Source organism: Ailuropoda melanoleuca, chromosome 7 (genome assembly GCF_002007445.2).
Source record: "Ailuropoda melanoleuca isolate Jingjing chromosome 7, ASM200744v2, whole genome shotgun sequence".
Classification (NCBI taxonomy): Eukaryota; Metazoa; Chordata; class Mammalia; order Carnivora; family Ursidae; genus Ailuropoda; species Ailuropoda melanoleuca.
In genome coordinates this window covers 51000262-51008509 of record NC_048224.1, presented here as the reverse complement: position 1 = coordinate 51008509, position 8248 = coordinate 51000262, and the positions used below count along the sequence as shown (strand labels likewise).

General features: G+C 56.0%; 1 non-coding gene across 1 annotated transcript; it reads right to left on the bottom strand.

The window, feature by feature from the left end:
* Positions 1–7481: 7481 nt before the first annotated feature.
* On the bottom strand, positions 7482–7594 carry LOC117803230. The gene has a single exon (XR_004626919.1). It is a non-coding gene; the product is annotated as a U5 spliceosomal RNA (small nuclear RNA).
* Positions 7595–8248: the final 654 nt, after the last annotated feature.

Sequence of the window (8248 nt, the reverse complement as noted above, 5' to 3'; positions counted from 1 at the left end):
CGGGATTCCTCCTGGGACCAGAGCTCGCTGCTAGGCTGAGCCACGCTCCCCACTCTGTCCTGGCCGGGGCTGCGGATGCCCTCAGCTGGGGTGGGGAGAGTGATCTGCCGGGCCCCTCAGCTGTCACCACACCCCGAGGGCCAGGGGCCTCCTCCAGGACACAGCCACGGCCTGAAGTCAAAGCCCAGGTAAGAACCCCTACCCTGCCCTTGGTGGAGGAGCCTCAGTTTCCCCATCTGTAAAATGGAAAAGGTAAGAGAGCTCATCTCAGTCCTGAGGGGTCAGGACACCGGCTTGGGCTGGTGCTGCCCTCAGCTCCCACTCTGCGCTGCCTAGGACGACTGTCCCGGTCCTCGCCCCCAGGCTGTGACAAGGAGAGAATGGCCCACCAAGTGCCAGGCCCTCCCTTGACCACGGCGTCTGGCGTAATAGGCCTTTGTGGACAGTTACTTGCTGGGTCACAGAGCCAGGGGGCAGAGGAGCCCCTCTGGCTCTCTGCTCTATGACGATGCCTAGAGCAGGGGTGGGCTGGCAGAGAGGTGGCTGGGTCAGGGATCCCAGCTCTGCCTGTCCCTCAGGTACCCCCCTCCTAATTCAGAAGCAGGACACTGAGCTGGGCCGCCGGCTGGGGGGAGCCCAATGGCAGTGATTGCGTGAGGCATAAATGAGATAATGTCACAGGCCTGGTGCACGGCAGAGGCTAGGTAGCCATGGAGACAAGGGTGTCCAGGCACATAGTCACCGGGAACACACTGGCCAGGGCCTTCCCTGCCAGCAGGACTTCGGGCCTCAGGGGGCAGCCCCAGCCCCCCCAGGGAAGCTCTCTCCAGGCCCTCCTCTCACCACCCCGGCCTGCCTCTGTGGAGACGCTCTAGGCAGGGCTCCCTTCTTTATGCATTTGCTCTATGAATACGTAAGAAATACTGTGAGGCTAATTCTTTTTAAAATGATAAAATTCATCTGTATTATAGCATTCCAGCCCCCAGCTTCCTGAAAGCTAAACATATTTTAATGTCATATTTCCATGTAAATTTTAGTTTAGAATTTAATACCCTTTTAACATACATTAAATTTTTAGCGTTCTTCAAGCCCTTGACTCGTTTAAGGGTTTAGCTGATGTGCATTGGAGAAAAGGTCTGGCAGAGGCTGTAAATTAGGAGAGAAAGTTCTAGAAGCAAGGTTGCCCCCAAACCTCTGCACCCACCTCATCTTAGGAGTTACTCTCCTGGGCTGGGGAGCAACTGAGTCAAACCCTGGGATCCTGGGGAGGTGTCAGAAGTCTCTGTTTCCTTGCTGCAAAGAGCAGCTGTGACTGGCTATATTGGGTACGAGGGGAATTCACCACAGCGGCCCGGGTCTGGGAAGCCAGGACAGCCTGGGGCCGAGCACATGGGTGCTGCAGTCAGGGTAGGGTCAGGCCCTAGTTCTGCCACTTGCCTGCAAGTGGCTTTGGTTTGCTTTCTGTGCCTGCTTCCTGGCCCCCAAATGGGGCCAAGGTCAGCTTGTGCAGCGGTGATGTTTGCACATGAAAGGGGGCGGTATAGGCTCCACAGAGGACATGACCTCCAGGGCAAGCTGGCCAGCCTTGCTGAGGGGTCCAGGGTGATGACATGTGTGCAAACTCAAGTAAATCATTTTGGTTGATCTGTACCCTGCTCCTGGCCCTAGAATAAGGTCTCAATCACCCAACGTTGCAGGGACACACACCCCCCACACACACACACACAAGGGTGTCTTTGCAAAGCCTCGTGATTGGCCCAGGGGCTGCAGCCTCGCCTGGGGTAGGCCAAGAAGAGCCAGGAGAAGGCTCTGAAAATGCCAAGGAAGGGTGTTCACAGCGGTCTTTGGGGGTAAGTAGGGTGGGGGCTTCATGTCCCCTAGGGCTTCTGAGGTCAAGGAGGGGCCTGCCTGAGAGCTCTCCCCACAGCCTCGCAGTCTGGGGTCTGGGCTGCACCCACCAGGCCCACACCCTTCTGCGTGAGTCACCATGTCAAGGGCATCGAGAGAATCCTGCCATCTATCTGACGGCCCATCTGTGAAATGCAGGCAGAAGTAATAAAACCTGGGGTGCCTGGCTGGCTCAGTCGGTGAAGCGTCTGCCTTCGGCTCAGGTCACGATGCCAGGGTCCTGGGATCGAGTTCCGCATCGGGCTCCTTGCTCAGCCAGGAGCCTGCTTCTCCCTCTACCCTTCCCCTCTGCTTGTGATCTCTCTCTCTCTCTCACCCTCTCTGTCTCTTAAATAAATAAATAAAATCTTAAAAAAAGAAAAAGGAAAAGAAATAATAAAACCTCCCTCGTGGGGTTGCTGGGAGGACCCGGCGAGATCACGCACGGGAGGAGCCTTCGAGAATAAGGCGACGGGTAGGGAAGGGCTCACTGGCCGTCTGTCCAAGCAATCATTAGCCAGAATGACATATTTATAGTGTGGAGACGTGCAATCCGGTGAGATGGGCAGCTCTGCTTTCTAGTCACTTTCGGGGAAGATATAACACATTGATGGACAGAGACAATCCCCAGTTTAGTCTCCAACCAGCGTCTGTGACTAAAGCAGCCGCCTGGTTAACTTAGATTTACAAAGAGGGTCTCCATCCTGGCAAGAGGAAGGCATGGGGGGAGAGAGCTGCTGCTGGCGTGGGACAGTGGGGGGACCCAGGAGCCAGATAGGGACCCACCTTCTCCAACTCACCCAAGAAGAAGCCCAAAGAATCCCTCCGAGGCAGCCACTGTACGATGAGAGCTGTTTCCTGATGGGGAGTGAGTTCCCCAACTCTGGAGGAATGTAAGCACTCAGCGCTCATTCAATAAGTGTCCACTGACGTCTACCTTGTGTTACACCCGAACAGGCCCCAAATGTATAGAAATGATCTGATGCGGAGCCTGTCCTTGGGAACTCCTGGTGCATGAGGCCATAGCCCAGTCTCTAGGGCTCAGGTGACCAGATGTTTGTAACAGCGGACACGGCCTTGTTCCTTTCGTGGCCAGGGGCTGAGAACACTCCAGGGAGAGGCACCAGGTGGCTCTGATAGAGCCATCTGGAGGATGACAAGCCAGTGGATGCCTGGGGAGGACAGATTCTGAGGCAGAGAACCCCTGGAGGACTCTCAGAGCAAGAGAAAGAGTGTCCAGCAAGCCCAGCCCATCCGTGGGGAGAGGTGTGAGCAGGACAGGGCTTCCCAGCCTCCCTCTGGGCTCAGGCAGCCTGGCGGTGGGGCCCATGGCCGCGGTGCCACAGGGGCCTAGAGCTCATCGTGCCAGATGGTTGTCTTCCTCCTGAAGCCCAGAAATTCTCCTCTTCCTCTGGAAAGAGGGCCTGCTGGTGGCTACTCCCCAATGGTTGGTTTCTCCCATGTTGGAAAAGGAGGCCTTTGGATTCGGTGGGAGGGACTTATCTGTGTCGCTGCCTGGGACGCTGTGAGGGGCCCTTGGGGACAGGACCCAGATATCCTTCCTAGGCTGCAGCGGAGCAGCTCCCAGCTGATGCTCGTGCTTCCCAACACCAGCCTTTGGTCCATATGTATGTTTCACCCAGTGGGCAGGACGGTCAGCAGCTGCCCTGTGTCACCCTGATGACCCGCAGCTCGACTGTCCCATTTCTGGGCCTCATCTTCTCTTCCTGAGAGGAACATCCTTGTAGCATCTGGCTGGCTCAGTCGATGGAACAGGCAACCCTCGATCTCAGGGTCATGAGTTTGAGCTCCATGTTGAGTGTAGAGATTACTTAAATAAACGAAAAAATACACTTACAAAAGGGGGGGAGGGCATCCCCCACATGGCAAGAGCAACCCAGACAAGGCTTCTGAGCCTCAGGAGGGACCTGTCTCCCAAATACCGGAGACACATCCCAGGCCAGGTCTCTGATTGGCCCCACAGGGGTCTCATGTCCAACCCTGGGCCAATCCCTGTGGCTGGGAAATGAGCCACTGCGATGGGCGCGCCTTCCAAGCCCGTGGGGTTCCGGGGAAGGGGCCCCATTTACCAGAGCAGGGGAGGGGCAGGTAAAATCAGTGGACCCCTTTAGCAGTTATTATGTGCCAACCACTGTAACTAAAAAATTAAATTTTTAAAAAATTTTCTCAAACTCACCGAGAAGCCAGGACCCACAGCCTCCTTCCCAACAACAAGGCCTAAAGAGTGAAGGAGTTTGCCCAGCAAAGCAGGGGTGTTTGTGGGACCTGCACCTGCTTCTGACACCAATCCCAACTGTCTCCCTCCTGCACGTGGGCACAGTGGAGTCTTCGCTCAACCCCAGCACCCCCAGGAAGAGTGGTGTGCTTGTGTGCGTGCATGTGCGTGTGTGTGTGTGTGCGTGTGTGCGTGTGTGTGTGTGAGTTTAACCCACCGGCGGCCCGCTAACCCTCCCTCCCCTCCCAGGCCGGGTGTCCACGCTCACACACCTGTGCTCCGGGCACAGCCGAGGCTGACGGCCGACTGCTCTCTGAGGAGGCCACACGTGTCTCCAAGCAGCCCCTTCCCCACAGCCGAACAGCTGACCACCACTTGGCACACATCTCCCTGTCACATCTGATTCGCAAAGTCATGTCTGTCACAGACCCACAGGAGCGTCCAGTTGGGGCTTTTTCAGGTCAAGGAGTATTTTCCAGAGCGTCTCTAGTCCTTCAGAGGAGAAAAAGAATGTGAAGAGAAGAGAAAGAATCCTGTCTCTGTTGCAGGGCCAACACTCACTCCAGTGGGATGTTGCTCCGGGCCACCCTGGGCCACGTCCTTGAAGAGCACCTTGAGGTTCTGTCTTTGTCCCATTTGACAGACGAGGAAATCGAGGCTCACAGGAGTCACGTCATTTTCCCAAGGTCACACGGCTGCTAAGGGCAGAGCTGGGATTTGAACAGGGCCTTTCCAGACGCCCCAGCCCTTGCTCATCACCATCATGTCCACAGCCTTCCAGCAGATACCTGAGCTGGGCGGTCCTGCTGGCCTGACTCCGAGACCTCCTCCTCCTCCGGGAAGCCTGCCCTAGCTGACAAGACCTGTCTGCCGCACTGTCTTACCTGCTGCTGACTAGAGTTTCTGGTTTCCAGCACATCCAGCGAGGGGGCTGCTAGCCCTGGGTGGCTCTGGGCCCCTGAAGTCATCCTCTTGGCCAAGACATTTTGACTCAAGGAGAGGAGCCCACAAGAATGCAGGCGATGGGAGTCCCATAAAAACCCACGGCCCTCGGGCCACCCAGGCAGCGTGGGCACCAAGCCAGGCCCTCCAGGACCAAGCCACACTCTCCTTCTCTGAGGGCTGGGTTGTGGGTCACCTCTCCCGCTGTCTCCTCTGGGGCATCCCGGTGGTGAGGATGTCCATGACCGCCAGCCCCAAGACCACAAGCTCCCCACCTGCCTCGCCACCCTTCCCCCCGCAGTCCTCCACCCCGAGCACTAACTCCCCGAGGGAGGCTCCCGGCGGGACTGGGCTGGGTGGGCCGGTGCAGGGAGGTATCTGTCTGTGCACAGGAAGGAGGAACGTGGAGCTGGGCGATCACCCAATCTTCTGCACCCTCCTCCTGCCGGGGAGCTCTGTCCCAGCGCGAAGCCCCAGGGCAGTGACTGACACCGACTGTCTGCAACCTGGGAGCAGGGACCACACCTTCTTTGCTCCATTAGTGCGGGCGGGTAGCCCCTGCCCAACAAATATTCGTGCAGAAATGGAATGAATGTTAGAAGGTGTCCTGGTCCCCAGATGGGTTCCGTGGACACGGATGGGAGAGGCTGTGTGAACCTGCTCAGCGGGTCCCTCTCTTGCAGGACCCCTCAGAGCCTTTAATTAACCACTGTTCACTATGTTCTGGGAAGGGGTGACATAGGCTACATCGCCCAAGCACTTTGCCAAACCATGTGTACACATTTCTAGAACAGGGGTAAGTCAGAACTCGGGTGGTAATGCTGTTTCAGGCAATCCAAGGGAGGCCGTGTCAGGTAGCAGCTAGAGCATGGCCTCTGGAGTCAGGCACACCAACACTGTTGCCTATTCACCGTGTGACATTGGGCAAATCACTTGACCTCTCTGAGCCACAGTTACCCCATAGACTTCCATGGGGATCATCAGGGCCACTCCACCTTTGTCCTGGCTGCCATCATTGTCATTCTCTAACACATAGTAGTGGCCTCCTCCCCGGCTTCTCTGGCTGCCCTCTGCCTCTCAGCCTTGGATATGATCTCTGGGCGCAGGGGACTCAAGTCCTCTTGTTCCCCATTCACTGTATTCCCAGCACCCAGAACAGGTCTGGCACACAATAACATTTGCTAGATGAATGAACGAATGAATGAATGCTATTCCTATGTGAACACTGAGGTTAGTTTGGGGCAGGCATGGCCACCCCCCAACTCTGGTCCTCCTCCTACCTTCTCTTGCGCCTCAGTCTGGCTTGAACCTAAAGGAAGTCCATGACCCACTCAGCAAACATTTACTCAATTTGAATAATTACATCTTTCGGGAGATGGCTGACCAGAGACATGACTGGGAGAAACTCTCTCATATACACACATAAACAACAGCCTCCACCACTGGAGGGCGCTAGAGGAGCCAGGCCTGAGCTTCTGGCCTCCACACCACACTCCGGTGGCGGGACTATAGCGTTGTGCCCAGATGAAGAGCGTGAGGCCCAGAGTGTTCAGTGACTCGCCCAAGATCACACAGCGAGGGGGAAGCAGGGCAGTTTTCACCTGACTCCAGACCCAGCAGTAGTTCTTTTTCTTAAGATTTTATTTATTTATTTGACAGAGAGACAGCCAGCGAGAGAGGGAACACAAGCAGGGGGAGTGGGAGAGGAAGAAGCAGGCTCCCAGTGGAGGACCCAGGACCCCGGGATCACACCCTGACCAAAGGCAGACACTTAACGACTTAGCCACACAGGGCGCCCCAGACCCGGCAGTCTTTTAACCCTCCATCGTTCTTGACTGAAAGGCAGGGGACACAGGGAAGAGCACAGTTCTGGAGTCCGTGTTGAAATCCCACCTCTGCTTCACGCTCTAGTTGTGTGACACTAAGTCAGTCATGTCACCTCTTGGAGCCTCAGCTTCCTTATCTGTAAACTAGGGCTAATAATCCCTAATGTGGATTCCGTGAGCTAGCAGCTTCAGGGGAACAGTGAGCTTGAGGCCAGACACCGCCTAGACCCATGCTCCAGCTCCCGGAACCCGTGTGGACACATGAGCCTCAGCACCTGTTGGCCAGGGGGCCCACGGCCTTGTCTGCCACAATGACCACGCGTGAGTCGAGATGGCGGCCACCGCGTGGCAGCCACGTCTGCCCCCAAACGCAGGGTCCACTGGGTACCAAGAGCCCCACTGCACGACTGGATTTGAAACGGAGCAAATCAATTGTTGAACTGTGACCAGGCCCCAAATGGAGCGAGTCAAAACCCAGGGCAGCCTTAACTCTCCAAGGAGTGAGAAGAAACCAGTCGGCCCGTCCCCACGCCCCTGGGAATGCTGGGTAATTACGTTTTCCCCTTTGTCTTTTTGTTTTCCTTTAGCAGAACCACCAAGAAGCGGCCGCAAAAATCAGTTACAGCTTCCAAAGTGCTTCTTTCCCCAGAAATCTTTTATAAAAGGTGAAAGATTTACAAGACCCGAAGAGCAAACCAAGCAGGATAATTGTTTTTGGAATGACCCCAATATTTTCACCCCGGCGACCCCGGCTGGGCATCTTGCCCCATATTTATGATTCCTGGTCCTCTGCGCGCCGCCGGGCGACCTTTCTGGGCCCCCTCTGCGAGCCCCCCGTCCCTTATCAGGCCTGTAACTCACCCTGACGTTATCTCTCGGGAGGGTTTTATGCACTTTAATTTAACTCCCCTCATCATTATTTCCCGGACTTCAAGGTTTTCTCTCTCGAGCTGCCCTTCCCGGGACAAGCATAATCTGTTTGCCATCAAGCCCAATAAATATGTTTGTGCGGGAGACGGGAACCATTTGGGGAGAGAGGCCCCGGCCTGGGAAGCAGCCTCGGGCTCTCACCCCAGTCTGGGCAGCAGGGCTGGGCGGTGTGTCCTTGAGCCACTGTCCTGCCGGGAGCCTCTGCCTTGGTTCTCAGGCCAGTGGCCAGATCTAGCAAACGGACATACAGGACAGCCAGCGAAATTTGAATTTCAGATGAACAATGAAGCTATTTTAGTGTAAGTGTGTCCCATTCAATATATGCAAAAAAAAAATTACTCCTTGTTTATCTGAGACTCCCCTTGAGCTGGGTGTCTTGTGTTCCACCTGCATCCGCTCCTGGCAGCTGCCCCGCTCACTCCCCTGA